The sequence below is a fragment of the Mytilus galloprovincialis genome, chromosome 9 (genome assembly GCF_965363235.1).
Source record: "Mytilus galloprovincialis chromosome 9, xbMytGall1.hap1.1, whole genome shotgun sequence".
NCBI lineage: Eukaryota > Metazoa > Mollusca > Bivalvia > Mytilida > Mytilidae > Mytilus > Mytilus galloprovincialis.
Window position 1 is genome coordinate 83,797,459 of NC_134846.1, and position 17,198 is coordinate 83,814,656.

General features: G+C 32.3%; 1 long non-coding RNA gene across 1 annotated transcript; it reads left to right on the forward strand.

Moving 5' to 3' along the window:
* The first annotated feature begins 2,033 nt into the window (after positions 1-2,033).
* Positions 2,034-11,726, forward strand: LOC143046178 (uncharacterized). The gene is made up of 3 exons (XR_012969081.1): positions 2,034-2,097; positions 8,760-10,245; positions 11,138-11,726. It is a non-coding gene; the product is annotated as an uncharacterized LOC143046178 (long non-coding RNA).
* Positions 11,727-17,198: the final 5,472 nt, after the last annotated feature.

The following is a 17,198-nucleotide window of genomic DNA, read 5'->3' on the forward strand; positions in this document are numbered from 1 at the left end:
AATTGTGAGACATGTGTGTAATCACTTTATAATAAACCTGTTTGTTGGCGACCGACACTACTTTTTGTAGACGAATTGTACCCTTTGAAAAGGAGATGCGTTTCTTTCTTTTTATGAAACACAATTTATTGTAAAATATAGCAATGAATCGTCTCAATGTTATGACGATTGTTTGTTCCCTATTGTTTATCTTCCCTATTTGGACGGTAATGTTCCTTAGGCATGGTCGTTTGGTTCTTATATTCTAAGTTGCTGTGTCTGTGATGTTGTGGATACTGATCAACATAATGTGTGTATCACTGAAGTCAGCACACGTTACTTTTAGCTTTTACTAAATTTTTTCATAGATACGAAGATTTGGATTTAGATTTTGGTTGTCCCTTTTGAATATCATAACAAGAATCCATATTGAAACGGTGATGTTGATTAAAGATTCTGAAAATTTAGACTTGATCCAAAGAATGTCAAAAAAGGTTACTTATTAAACACCAAAACACGATTTTAAATCATTGTTTTGTTTATGCCACTAACATTTCGTCCAAGGACAAATCGGCCTTTGGTTTGCGTTGTTTATGAATATTGTCCCTAGTGTAAACAGTGTATCAATTGCATTTTTTTTGGAAACCCTTTCCCAATTTATTTCTTGATAGTTAATGCATGTAAGAAGGTGGTGAAATTACATGATAAAAAATTTAGGTGCTGAATCTTTATGTTAAGAAGTGGTTTGGTCCACTTCAAAAAGGTCAAATTTTTATTACTTCACAAGCTGTAAAACTGAATTTTGGACCCCAATATTTTGAGTTAGAGCTGGTAGAAGTTTTAATAATTTTGATGTAATTTGTCTCACTAGTAGTGCACTTCATTGTAAAAACAAACTTAAAATAAAGTTGGTGCGATTTTTAAGTGCCAGTCTGCCTAAGTATCAGGCAGTGGTGAAAACATGACCAAAAACCCCACCCAATTTGACATAGATTTCAGTTCATAAAATGTAGTTATGCACAAAAATAACATTCATTTCCGTTTTCTATTCTGGTAATAGAAGATACAATTTGGTTGAAATGCACTAGAAATTAACCAATAAGAGGAGATAACTCTGTAATTTGCTGTCATTCTAACCAATTTTCTAACTAAGTTATTTGATATTACCAGACAAACACAAACGAAAGACCAATTATTTTTAACTCAGGATGATGGTTAGCATTAAATAGCATGATTAGCTCGGTGGGTTTTTTCTGATCATGTTTTGATTTTTACCTAAATTGCCTGATTCTTACATAGACTGGCACTTAAAATTTAAAATAATTGAATGCACTTAGACATAACTGTGTGTGTGTTGATTGTGTACCTGAATACCCAAGATTTATTTTGGCTTTTATAATGGCCTGATATTTGTGCCTCTATTTTGCCCGATATTTTTTCCGTTTATTGTAATTTTTGAACCGAAAATATCGATGATGCACCATGCCAATTTGTCAATGTCATATCATACAATCGATAAATTAAAAAATAACGGGGAAATTTGTTTCGGATTAAGAGTATCAAATTGCAAGAATTCCATTTAAATATAAATGATTTAAACATTTTGAAAAGGCATAATTGAATAAATTATATTGCAAATGTGTGAAATCGTGATTAACATAAGTGTATCTTTAAGTATTTTCTTTTATTTTAAGATGTTAAATGCGTAGCTTAAAAAATACCGATTGAGAAAAAAAATCTCTCGGTGGGAATAAAAATCATGTTCTCTTAAAGTTTGTTCATACCTTTCGTTAATTTGAAAGAAAGATCGAATGTGAAAAGAGCTCTTCTAGACGTCAACATCTTCAAGCTCTAAACAAAATCTAACAGAAATATGTTACACAAGTCATGGTCTGTTATTTGACCTTATATATAATTGAGAACTACCTGTGTGGATATTATTGAATTTTCAATTTAAATGTACTGTGCTATTGTCTGCGTAAGTTCGTTTACTGTGCCGTAAGCGTTTTAAATACACGTATCTATTAAATAACCTATTCAATTCGTACCATAAAATAAAATCAAATCTAGGTTAAATTTTATTTAGTTTGAACCACAACCCGAGGACACCACCAGTTTGTAAGTTGTTTTTAATCATATCACTGCATTGTGTGATACTTAACTAAGGTTTTAATTCTTATACATCACTTGTTTACTCGTTTTCTTGAACTGTCCAGTGAGCCTCATCAATGGTCATGATTTCACTTCGTCAAAATTATCTTCCAAGTTACGATAGCTTAATTTTACAATAGTGAAATTCAAAATAATTATAGGGATGACGCACTGCCAATTTAAAAGACCATTACAACCAAAACCAAGGATTAAAAGCTTTTGAAAACCAATAAATTTATTCACTACGATCCTTATATGCCACTTATATATATATTTTTTTTAAAGACGAATGTATCAACTAGCTACTAAGCATTGTTTTATGTATTTTCCTGCATTAAGTCACTTTAAAACTATTCAAAACTATGATCTAATCAGTTTTTTTATATGGAATTTAAAAAAAAAATTAAAAAAAATACAAAAATATAATTAAATATTCCTTGTAAGAATAGACTCATCATTGTCAGCAGAGGTTGAAAACTAATAACCCTAGATAACGACAATGTAATTCCCCGCACTTTACTTGGAAGTAGCTGCATAATAACAAAGTCATTGAAGCACTTTTTTGAGATATAATTATGTCTGCGGACACACATGATGCCCACGCAGAAGCAAAATGGTATTTTGATATACATAACGTTGAGCATCTATACACATACGTCTTTGATTCACTGTAGGATGAGGTATCCGGAAACTCTTTTCACCTCGTATGCAACTATATACAAAATATGTTCAAACATTGATAAAAATCAAAAACCCTGACCATGTGAACACCTTCAATATTTGTACAAAGAGTCAGTACAGTGGAAACATCATAGCTTTAAAGCTGTACAATGTCTTATCCAAATACGCAATGCATTCCTTGTGCAAGTATATACTCGAAAACGGACAAGGATAAAGGTAAGGAAAAGGTTTGATACCATTAAAACGTATGATTCCGCTGCAATTGTTTACACCTGTCTTGAGTCAGGAAACTGATGTTCAGTAGTGGTCGTTTGTTGATATGTGTTTCTCGTTTCTCTTTTTTTTAAATTTAGATTAGACTAGTAATTAGGACACTTTATAGCTTGCCGTTCGGTGTGAGCAAATGCTCCGTGTTGAAGTCCGTACATTGACCTATAATGGTTTACTTTGATAAGTTGTGACTTGGATGGAGAATAGTATCATTTGCACTCATACCACATATTTTTATAGCTATATATATAATGCATAGATTAAACAGTAAAGGTAAAAAATAAATAAAATGAATGTTATAACACGTAATTAAGATGATAAATAACATCGGCACCCAGAATCTATACTTCAAGACTATCATGTTTTATTTGTAGGCGTCTCTGTTTTTTTAACTTAGTGTTTGGTATGACTTTGTTCTAGACCGTATGAGTATGAGTTGAGTATTTGTACCGTACGCGACCGGTATAGACCGTATGCGTACTTTTTCAAAATACTCATACGGTCGAACTGGACGCGTACGGTTTGTCTGAAATTAGGAAGTCGGTCAAGTTTATTAGATACAACTGCATATAACAGATCAACTTAACTTAACCCTCAAATTGATATAAAAAAGTTCAATGGTAATTGAAATAAAAATTTATATTTTAAATATTTCAAAAATTCTCGCTAATTAAATCTCTTGTATTTAGCATGTCGATCAGTAATACATTAATTGAACTATGATAACTGAAATCGAAGACATCATAAGTAAACATAATGTGGAAGGACAATTGTTTTAGAAAATTTAGCAACTTTACAAAAAAATGCAAATGAAAAGGAACATGCATAAACAGCAAAAATGTAAACGTAAAAAATATAACGTTACTTGTGGTAGCAAGTGTCACCTTGGGCGAGAGTACCAAAATAGGATTTAGATAAACAATTAAACAAATATTTAATTTCAATTGTTCGTTTGTTCATTTTTATCCATCTTAGTACTAGTTATTGCAATAGTAATAATTTGTAAAATTAAAAATAAAGATGATGATAAATGTTTATTTTAATTTAACCCATATGATCCAATAACATGTCTGGTCAGCTCGTACTGGGCCATACGCGTATAATCATAAGGTCCGACCGTACGTGTATGGTCGGACCGTACGAGAATACATTAACGGTCTGGACCGTATGAGTACGGTCCAAATACTCATATGGTCTGATTTTTTTGAAATACTAAGGCTTTTCTTCCTCAGTCATAGATTACCTTAGATGTATTTGGCAAAACCTTTAGGAATTTTGGTCCTCAATGCTCTTCAACTTCGTACTTTATTTGGCCTTTTAAATTTTTTGGATTTGAGCGTCACTGATGAGTCTTTTGTAGACGAAACGCGCGTCTAGCGTATAGACTCAATTTAGTCCTGGTATCTATAATATGTTTATTTACTGGAACAACTATAAATATTCACTTTTCTGTTTTGTACAGGTATTTTCCTCCGTTATACATAAGAACACTCCCAACTTGGGATAATAAGGTTTAACGCTTTAAAAAAAATATGTAGAAAGATATTTACATAGTGAGGTGAAGTGCAAAAGTTTAAAAACTGTATATACAGGTGACACTGGTTTTTTGAAAACCAGTATTTAAAATTATGTGTTATTAACATCGTTTATAGGTCTACCAATGTTAAGAATTAGTATTTAAATACCACATCGTCTGAAATCTATTGATACGAAATTCCATTTCTGATCTCTTTCTATCCCAACAAAAAACTAGTTTCGTACTCCATGACTTTGAGTGCATTTCTTTCTAACACAAACGATGCAAACAACTATGCACGCACATGTTTTGATCTTTTTTTTTGTAACAGATGTTAGCAAAGTTTATACAAACTTTGACAAACTATGCATTCGCGAAAGATGCGTTTACAGTTAGTCGTTCGTCGTTGTTAAGTGCAAACGCTACATTCGTTTCTAAATTGAACTTGATTAAACGATATATTTTTTTTCTACGTTTGTAAAAAATCTGTTTACCAACAACATGGCATGCATAATTGAAAGTTAAAACAGGTCAGTAAAGACTTATAAAACGTTGTATTTGTTTCTTTTATCGTAGCGTTTAGAAAACAACAACAAACACCACACAAAGTTTACAAAATTTTGGTTAGAAAGAAATGCAACCTATATCTTACTTCAAATTTTTGTATTTACCTGTGTACGTTATGTTATTTGGCGGCATTTTGTCCAAGGATATGGTTGTCTCTCTGATATGGTTTAACATCCTACTCCTTATTTCATTAATTGTGTAATTACAATGTGCCATAGATTAAATGTATTGATTGTATGTTCACTTGTTTTGTTAACATGTTTGTTGATTGAGTTAAGAAATTTTAGAATGTGTCTTTCCATGTTGTGATGTTACACTATTGTTTCAGGAAAGAATAAAGGTTGGTACCTCTCATAACGTTTAAAACAGCTACATTTGTATGTACCTGTCCTTAATCACGAGCCTGATGTTCAGTTTTTTTTGTTGGTGTGGATCAAAGGTGTTTCTCGTTTCCTATTTCTACACGATATTTCATGCCCTAAATCGCTTACAAAACTAAAAATGATAGTTAATTTTCAAATATTGAATGATGCATAATCTGAAGCTTATTCACAATTATTAAATTAAGTCAATTAGCAATACCACTGTCTACATAATGTAGAAGCCCAATCGCAGAGGAATACATCCAGACTTAGACGACTGATTGCATGAATACTCCGCTATTTACAATATATTTATAGTCAGAGAATCCCATCTCTTTAAGAATAAGGAGCTGTTGCATTCTTTCTATTGAGGCATTTATCCTACAGAGTTGAAATGATGTTGATGTAAGCTATTGTTTACAAAAACACATATCTTTGTCTTTTGAATTTTCTAAAATGAATATTCCCTGTTGGACAAAAAATTCTGTGTTAAACGTATAATCATTTATTCAACATTGATGAAGCTTCCACTGAAATCCCTTGAAATTGCTTTATAAAATATAAGATAATAGTTTCATATTATTTCTGTGCCTATAAATTAAAAGAGTGTATATCTGAAAGTAAATGTGGATATTACCAGTGCTTAATAAAATATCAACCATAAACATGATAAATAGAGAACTTATATTAATATGAATGTGTTAAATAGCAATTCATTGGAATAAATTGAACTGCTGAAAATAGTTATCAAGGGTTCCAGGATTGTAAAAAAAGCTTACGAAAAAAATATCTAGAATCTCGTCAATGGTGAAACAAGTACAAAAGAGAAATAACTCTCTCAGTGATAAAGTTTTCAAACTATTTTCAAAGTTGTTTTGGAAAAATACTTACACATTCTTATTTATTTCACTTGTAATGACAATAAGGTAAATGTGTTACAGAAACATTAGATCAACTGCCATTGGTTCTTCAAAGCTTACCTTTAAAATAAAATATTTAAGAACTTCTAGTATTTGTTGTTTTTATATATTTTTGTAAATTTGTTTTAAACATGAGGCATACTTGGTTTCAGGTTTTAGTTTTTTTTAATTTGTTCCTGAACTACATAGTTGACTAAAAAAGGAATGGCTAATGTAATAAATAATTGGATAAATACACCACCCCGTACACACAGAGAGAGATATAGTCTTCTTCTAGTTACATAATCATGTAAACACAAGGTAATATGGTTAATCGGCTCTAGAGATCGAAATAGGTTTTAACCATAAGTAGACGAAATTTTATTTCAAAACTTAATAAAACAAAACATATTCTACACAAGAAACACTTTTTTATATATGTTTTACGATGATACTTCATAATATAAAGATATAAAAGTATGTCCTATTTTCTGTGAAGATCCAACTTCAAATGTTTTAGCCATAACTAACTGAGTTATTCTTCATAGCCTCAATTAATTTAATGTCTATTTTTAAATGTATAGATACTGGTTATACCATTATGATTTAAGAGCTAAATTGACTGTAAACGCTGTGATCTAAACTATGTTTGCCAAAATGTGTGTAAACATTGTTAAAATTCCATTTTAGTAAATTACTGTGCTTTTGAGTGTGGATGGTGTCCTTTTCGTTTTAGTTGATTGATTTAAATGTAAACATATTTTAAATTTAGTAACATAACCCGTATAAATACCCAGCAGGTAAGTTGGTATGATATTATCACTTCATTGCAAAATAATTAAATCAGAGGTTTTTTTTCTATTTTTCCATGGATTTTATTAATTCTTACTAAAAGTAAAAATATTCTTGATTTACAAAGTGAAGCTGTCCTACTGCCGCAATAATACTTAGTCATTCTTCACAGCTGTATACTACTTTTGCCGTTATCTAATCGCACCTTTTTTAAATGTTTAAACCAGATGCATTTGTTTGCACTTATCCGAAGTCTGGTATCTGAAATTTAACAGTTGTCGCTTGAAGATGTGGTTCATAAGTGTTTCTCTTTTTTTTAAAATTTAAATTATACCGTCTGTTTTTTTCCCGTTTGATTTTTTTTAGAAAAGTCATTTTTGAGGCCCTTTATAGTTTGCTATTTTGTGTGAGCCCTTACTCCGAGATGAAGACCATACTCTGATCGATATTTGGTTACTTTTATAAATTGTGACTGGGACGAAGAGGTGTCTAGTTGTCACTTATACCACATTTGATTTGAAGAAGTTCCTATCAGATAAGAATTCATTCTTTAATACATTCCCCATTTCCATTCTCAATTTTAATTGTTATACTACTTTTTGTTTCGTTTTGTAACCTGTATATGATCTTACAATCACATGTATGTGATGTTTCGACAATGCTTGTTTTTGTTTACCGTTAAGTATCAATAAGTTAATAATTGAATGTAAAAAATGTTTTAAGCTCTACTACTCTCCTTAGCAAAATGTTAAGAAGGAATTAAACATTACCAATCTGTGTTAGAAGTAAATAGCGTGCATTGTTATTGTTGTACATACTTATTAATTACAAAAAAGTATGCTTGACTAAACATGTATTTATCATGACCTATTATTGGTTAAATAGATAAAGAATATTTTACGAACTTAAAAGAGAGTAGCATAGGATATTAATACAATATCTTAAAAATAAAAAAAAAATAAAAAAATTAAACAATGAGTAATAGATTGTTGCTTGCTTAACGTCCAGTAACTTTTAATTCATGATTATTAAGGATGAAACCAGTAATGAAAAATACGTGAAGATCATATTTATTTTTCTTGCAAACCAAATCTCAAAAAGATCTGTCTATTGTTGAATTTTTGAAAAACACATTTCTATCAACTTTAGTCTATTTGTAGTATTTTTGACTCTAACATTTAACTTAGTGGTTTGAAAATAATATGATGAGTTATTAATGCTTGCTTTACTTTCAATGGTAAAACCTTTATTTGCATTCAGGACGAGAACAAATTATCAATATCATAAATCTGTTGGTCTTGTAATAAAGGTCCATCCGGGGATGAAGGTCGGGAACTTTTGGTCTGCCACTGGAAAATTTGGGTTCAACAACAAACGGATGAAATACTTGAACGATTTAAAAAAGTAACCGGTATATGAATTTCGGTCTATCAATGATAGAAGGAAATACCAATACGTAGAAAGTATACATATCACATTGAGAAATATAAGTATACATGTTTTGCTAAATTAAAAAAATCTGTATTAAATATTATCTTACAGAAGAGACCATGATGATTTCAGTAAAGTTAACAGTTCTACTATGTGTATTATTGCCAGTTTTCTCTCAAGATTTACAAGAAGTAACAATTAGTACACCACTTGGTGGACTTCTCGGTTTACGTCGGAAGTTATCGAGTGAGGATGTTTATGAATTCAAGAACATACCGTTTGCTAAAGCACCTGTCGATAATTTACGTTTCGAGAAACCACAGCCGTATGGATCATGGGATAAAACCTTAGATGCTAGACACTTTGGTCCGTCATGTTATCAAGACTTGACCGGAATGGAATCCATTCTGCAAAATACAAATATCTCCGAAGATTGTCTTTTTCTAAACATATATATTCCACATCACGTTTCGACCGAAAGTAACAAATCTGTTATGGTTTGGATTCACGGCGGTGGTTATTATTCTGGGCAAGCCCAGTTATATGACGCAGCATATCTAGCTGTTGCTGGCGATGTTATAGTTGTTACTATTCAATACCGTTTACATATTTTTGGTTTCTTTGCAACCGGCAATAGTAAAGGAAATTATGGATTATGGGACCAGATTTTGGCGATACAGTGGGTAAAAGATAATATAGCCTCGTACGGTGGAAACAGTCAATCTATCACAATATTCGGAGAATCAGCTGGTGCATTTAGTGTGGGTTTATTATCTGTAATGCCACAAAATCAAGGACTATTCCAGAGAGCCATAATGCAGAGTGGAACCGCTATCTCAGAAGTCAGCTTGGGATCAATAACACGATATGCTTCGTCACAGGTAGCAAACAATGTGAATTGTTCTAAATCAGATCCAGAGGAATTAACGCAATGCATGAAATACGTAAATGCAAACGTTATATTAGCACAGCAAGGAAAACGATTTTCTTCTAGTCTTATCCTAAGTCAATTTGCCCCAATTATTGATGGCGAATTATTGCCAATTCAACCAAAACAATTGTTACTTAATTCATCAGCTTCTACATTTTTTAAGTCACTGGATGTCATCATTGGAACAAATTCTGGAGAGGGTTCGCTCTTGTTGGACTTTTTTCTATACCAAGGGGGTCAATATCTGTTTCAATTTAACGTATCTGATCATATACCAAAACGGATTCTTTGTGAAGTTCTTGTTCCTGATATTGCAAATGCAGTGTACAATAATAACACGAACATAGCCATTTCCATATGTGATAAATACGGCGCAGCATTAACACGTGATGACCTAAGTAGAGATATTCTAAATGCATATTCAGACCTATTGTTTATGGTCCCAACAGTGGAATCACTGCGCCTTCACACAGGTAACGGCAACGGAAAACAATTTCAGTATATCTTCTTACCACTGTCTACAATACCTTATCCAGAGTGGTTTGATGGTTCAGCGCATGCAACTGACCTATATTATTTCTTTTTCCCGGGAACACTTCCTACAGACCAAGATGGAGAGCTCTCTATGAAACTGTTAAAGTACTGGACTAATTTTGCCAAGACAGGGTGAGTATTGCACTGAAGAACAGGGTGATGATATTTGTTTTTTCTCTCAGTCAAATTGTTTATTTTCTCAAATTTATTCATTATTCATAATAAATATAATTTCTTGGGGTTGGTTTATTGCCTTTATACCAAGGAATGTGTTTTCACTAGAAGTAAATTATACTGGAATACAATAGTTAGAGATCTGTAAGTTATCAAACTGGCGATATCAAGATCACGTATTTTCAGTATGGTCAACCAAAACCAGTACTAGGCATTTAAAGGTGTTTTTTTTGTATTAGAACAGTATTATCTATTGATTTCCTTATGTCTCATATGTCACCAGTGTTTTAATCAAATTGACCGGATTTCTTTTTTTTATGTTTTAAGATACAAAATATTTGACTTTACGTACAAATGATGAGGTATGAGTGTTAATATACTACACATTTATAAGTTGATAATGAAAACACGTTGAATAACCGTTATTGTTCCGAACCTTTAAGAAACCATTTCCCGTTACCAAGAGCTCTATTGATGATATTGGATCCCTAGAAACAAATACTTTCTAGATCTTGGTGTGGCGGCCAAAGTAAATTATGTGAAAAACTATTTGGAATCATTGAAAATTTCATCAAAGCAAATAATTCATACTTTTAAAAAAGATTCGTCATTTTTAACATCATGTGCCAAAAATTAAGTTATTTTGTTTTAATTATGATAGCATAATTATGCCTATGTCCAATTTGTAGTTTTATGGTCAGTTAGAAAATATTGAAATCTAAGGAATTTTCAGATGCCAATACGGATACGTTAACTCCTGGATAAGAGTAAGGCGTCCGGACTTTAATTCAGTTACAGACCTGCGAATAGTTCTTGTAATTTATGTTAATACACATTCTTATTTTTTCAGAGATGTCAATGGAGTAAACCTCCCAAAGTGGGAACAATATGACACAACAACTGAACATTACATCAATTTAGATATCAACATAACGACTGACCAACACATTTTTAAGGACCGTGTAGATTTCTGGCTGAATGACATCCCTAGAATATTAAACCCATCATCATCAACACGCAGGCCAATAGTACAAACATCCCCGACCAATGGCAGTGATAAAGTGTACAGACATAAACTGTTAATAAGTTACTTTCTTTTTTTGTTTGTTGTGTTGTGGTTCTATAGATCAAATTAACTAGAGTGTTTTACATATATTAAAACAATTTTAATACTCCACTGCACCTTAAAAGGCATTAATCTGTTAAGAAGTCTACATCCCAATTTAAACTTATTTTAACTGTTTTCCGTTTTTTGAAACTGAACTAAGTTTTAAACTTTCAGCTAAAAATGATGTTAATTTTAGTGCTATTTTGTGGATGTATTTTATTGACCCCTTAGTTGCATTGTAGTAATCGACGTCTTCATTACACTTATAATTCATTTGTCATGTTTGGAGAATGTATGCTTTACAATATAATCGAACGCTGCTCTTGATGAAGTGGGATTTTCTTATCTAAAACATTAGAATGGTAAAGTTATATGTATATAATATATATATACAACTCGTCTAAACATCAACCCAACAATGTTAGATCTGTAAATTTGCTTTCGCAAATTTTTGGTTCTTCCCTCGCAGGGATTCGAACCCATGCTACTATGATATCGTGACACCAAATCGCCTGCACTGCAGCCGTCCCGCTAGACCACACGACCACCTGGGCTCTCAAAAAAAGAGCTTTCGGTGGCCATATGTTACCTTTCCACGTCAGTTTTAATCTAGCGGCGTACTACAGTACATGATATATAAGGCATGAAGATGTTATTGTTACAGATCAGCTAAATTATCTATAGTAAAGGATCCTACAAATGAATGTAAGATACAGTCACAGAAAATAATTATATTCATAATATATATATATACAACTCGTCTAAACATCAACCCAACAATGTTAGATCTGTAAATTTGCTTTCGCAAATTTTTGGTTCTTCCCACGCCGGGATTCGAACCCATGCTACTGTGATATCGTGACACCAAATCGCTTGCACTGCAGCCGTCCCGCTAGACCACACGACCACCTGGGCTCTCGTATATATATATATATATATATATATATATATGTAAATAAGGGCAATAAGTATTAAACTGCTGTTCAAATGTCATAAATCGTCTGAGAGGAAACAAATCTAGGTTTCAAATTAAAACCAAGTGACACACATCAACAATAAGAGGAAAAAACGGATTAACAGAAACGTATACAAATAACCCATATTAAGTTTATATATTGATATTCTTGCATCTGAATAAAAAAATTTCATTACGGGGTTACACGTTCTAAATCTGTTCATTCACTTACCATATAGTCTCGTTTGTTTATTCTACATTGGTTCGAGGTATTGGAGGAGGGTTGAGATATAAAAAAACACGATAAACCTGTCGCATTTTTGCGCATGTCCCAAGTCAGGGAATTCTGGCCTCTGAAAGTCTTTCATAATTTTTAATATTAGATTCTTGTGTATGATTCGGAGTTAAGTTTGACGTCCATTATCACTGATATGTGTTTAAGGGCCAGCTGAAAGACGCATCCGTCCCGGAGCGTGAGTCTCTCTGTATTGAAGACCTATTGGTGGTTCGGCTGCTGTCTGATCTATGGTCGAACTGTAGTCTCTTTGACACATTCCTCATTTCCATTGTCAATTTTATATATCAAATTAAATACTTCTTTATAGCACAAAATTATGTTTATGTCACATGCCAATAGCCCTTTATTGTTCAGCATATAAAGAATTCACTAAGTTTTAGTCAATAGGAAAGAGATTAGAAGCAGTAACAGCATATAGAATCGGTGTGAATGCTTAGTTCGGTAGTCGTTTTTTCATTGTTTCAAGTCCGTTTTAGATACTCAGATATTTAGGGACTGGTCTAGATTTTTCTTAGCTTTTTATTCTAGAAGGTAATTGATTGGATTGCACCTCATTTTTAAAAACTTTATCATACTAAATCTTTTTAGGTGTATGCCTTGACCGCATTATCAAATTTGCTGTGGAGCCACGTATTCGTAATTATCAGATAATTTGGTGTATGATGACCTCCTGCTGCGTAATTTTTCCATAGGGTTTAGGTGACTTCCATCCAGTAATCAGTGATATAATAAGTAATAGCCAATGTTGGTATATTAATAACTGCACCATTTATGTCTTTAAAAAAAACTTCTTTGAAAGAGGGACGAAAGATACCAGAAGGATTTTGTCCTTTTGTAGGTATTTTTGTCATATAGCTCAACTGTTTTGGTACTTATATATCCTCGGCTTTCAATATTTAGGTTCGAGTGTCCTTGATGAATGTAAATCCAGAAAAAAGCGCTTCGGACGCATAACATTAATAAACGTGTTTCAACTTTTCAACTGTGTTGGTTAGTAGAGGTGGAAGAACAGCAGCTCTCCGAATGGGTATATTGATGATGTCGATTTTTGTGTAGGCTGTTTGTTATAACATTTGTTTGCGATCCTCATATCAACGCTGAACTTTACTTGGCTTATAAACAATTTCTACACTGCTCAAAGTTAGAGTACTTATGTGTTTTAATGTATATAATTGTTAACGATCTTTAAATATAAAATTTCCTTTAAAAAAAAAAATTACGATAAAAGAGACGATTTTTCATTCCCTTTTGTTGAATTTTCTTTTTTCTTTTCAAACGGGATGTATAGAGACACATCCACGTTCTTTTCTTTGTATACAGAAGATAACTCCAAACTAAAAGAGGGACGAAAGATACCAAAGGGAGAGTCAAACTCATAAATCTAAAACAAACTGACAACGCCATGGCTAAAAATGAAAAAGACAAACAGAAAAACAATAGTACACATGACACAACATAGAAAACTAAAGAATAAACAACACGAACCCCACCAAAAAATAGGGGTTATATCAGGTGCTCCGGAAGGGTAAGCAGATACTGCTCCACATGCAGCACCCGTCGTGTTGCTTATGCGATTACAAATCCGGTAAATAGTCTAATTCGGTAGGTCAAATTCATGAAAGGGAAGGGGATTGTAGTTACGACGTAAGGAACATATCCGATATCATTTGTGAAACGGTTATTCCATAACGGTCAACCAACTCGTGATGGCGTCCGTAAAATTTACGAAGGGATGATTTCAACTTCACCATTTGGAACTCTTGGTTTAATAGCTTCCTTGTGAGCAGTAACCCTCTATCAAGAAAATCATGATAGGAAATGCAAGCACGGGAATATCGTATCAATTGGGAGATACATACCTCGTATGCAGGTGCTGCTGGAATGTTGCTACTTAGAAATGGAAAGTTCACAATTTGAAAGCTGAAATCATCTCTTTTGTCGTAAAGTTTTGTCTTCAAACGACCCTCATTGTCAATTTCTAGATGTAAGTCAAGATATGAAGCCGACTTAACTGTATCTGTAGTATCCTTTATCTCCAATACGATGGGATAGATGCGTTCCACATACTGTGGATTCATTTTTTTCGTGGGTATAAATTTTCGTGGATAGAGAAAAAAAGACGTTTCGTGGTATACGTAAATTCGTGGATCGCTGATTTCAAAACAAAAAAAAATCTGATACGTAATTCGTGGATTTAATTTTGATTTAGGAGATCATATAACCTCCTTGGTTTGATCAATGATAAAACAAACAAAAAAGAAGGAATTCATTGAAAAAGTTTTGAATTGTCAAAATCCTCGCTTAGTCATTTTAGGTTAAAGTGTTCATTAAAAACTTCTATTACAATAATGGACAAAGACAACTAATTATTTGTTTGTTTTACAATTTATAAGTGCTTGTCGGGATTCTATAAGGCAATCAAAGTTTTATGATTGAAAGCTCATTTCCCTAATCACGATATAATAAACAGACATACAATGTATAAGTAAAAGGTGTGAAAATAAATGTTCCTGTCATAAACAATATAACCTACGGGCAATATCCACGTACTTAATCCTATTGATTTTTAATCATTAGTAAACCAAACTATGACACGGTAATTAGTAAACCAAACTATGACACGGTAATTAACAACTTGCAGTTATTTTCCATGAACAGTTTTAACGTTTTAATCAATTTTAAAAAGTAAATTACCACTGATATTCGATATATTTATTATTGATTTAAATAAAGTACTTGTATCTTCTTTCAATAAAAAACACGTGTTATGTTACAATGTTTATTGCTAGTCAACACTATACTAGAACTGCATAACATAACCGGAAATAAACATCCGACTCCATACAGATGTATCGGGATTATTCTTCGTTGAATTCTTAAATTCGTGGTTCGCTCTGAACCACGAAACCCACGAAAATTGGTATACCACGAATAAAAATGAATCCACAGTAGTCACCAAATTTTGAATTGTTTAGTGAAAGAACGTCATCTATATAGCGGGAAGTAAAGTTAAAGGATATTGCTAACTTCTTATCTTTCTTCCTAAGAAGTTCCTGCATGAAGTCAGCCTCATATTAATAAAGAAACAAGTCAGCAAGTAGAGAGGCACAGTTTGTTCCCATTGGGATGCCGACAGTCTGTTGAAAAACACGTCCTCCGAACGTAACAAATATGTTGTCAATCAAGAAATCAAGCATATTGATAATATCAGTTTCAGAGATTTTTTTGTTTGAATCAGAGTGATTCTTTACAAAGTAGGATTAATCCCTCCCTAAGGCAAGATACTTGTATCTACGTTGGCCATTCTTTTTTATAAAGCAAAGTAATACCAACTCTTTTAATTTGTCTTTTAGTTTGGAATGTGGAATACTTGTGTAAAGAGTAGAAAAGTCAAATGTTTTAATACTGTTACAAGATGAAAGAGAGTTAGATTGTATGTACTCTAAAAGATCCTTGGAATTTTTAATTTTAAGTATCCACATCTGATTCACGCCACCTCTAGAATAGGCAGTTTCACAATAACTTTGAAGCCCGTCTTTGATTGCTGATAAAATAGATGTTAATAATTTAGAAACCTTCTGCCTGTCGAAACATTTATTTTTTGCATTCCTCAAGTCCTTACTTCTATGACTGTCCATGGCGGTAAAAAACTAAATCTTTGTGATGAGATTTAGTTGATTTCAGTCTCTGATTAATGAATTGATTTGTCCTTTAACTAGATGCCAGCTTCTGCGAGTTCCTTCAGTTTTTGGTTGGGTTTGTGTTGCTTAGTCTTTAGTTGCCTATGTTACGTTTTCACTACTATTTTTTTGTCGGTATGTCTTTTTTTTGCCAGAGTGTTGTTAGTTTATTTTCAATCTATGAATATGATTGTCCGTCTTGTATCTCACGCCCATCTGTTATGTGTATTCTTTACAAATATGTATATTTTCACATTTTTGAAGAAACAAAAATCAATAACCATTATTTCCGAAATTAAAAAGATTTTTTTTCAGTTGACATGTAATAAGCCGAAATTGTTTCAGCTCTCAATGAAAAAAAATATTATCAACCAGACTTTTCAGAAGGGTTTATAAATGTTTTATCAAAGGATTAGATTCGGGAAGGGCCTATTTTGGCCTCAATTTTCAGGTTCTTCGGAATAAAGATTTTGTATAGTTTTTAAACACTTAAGTGTCTACTTCAGTCAATTCAATTAGTTTGTGTATCAATATGTCACAATTTGTCACTTTTCAGATATTTTTTGTTAAAAATGAAAGTGGCCGCATCCGTGTTCACCCTTAATCTTTATATATGGTATGTATAATCATCAAATACAGCTTATATTTAAATATTAAGAATGAACACGAATGCGTCCACTTCCATTTAAGACGAGAACCGTCTAAAATTTAACTCTAATTCTACAATTGTGAAGATTTAAGTAATTTAGCATGACTTAATGATGATAGTTCCCGATAAATGAACATTATATTGTCATAAACAGCCCATATTTATATAGCAGAAGTATTTTACTTTCCAATAAATAGCTAAAAGATGACATTATAACAATT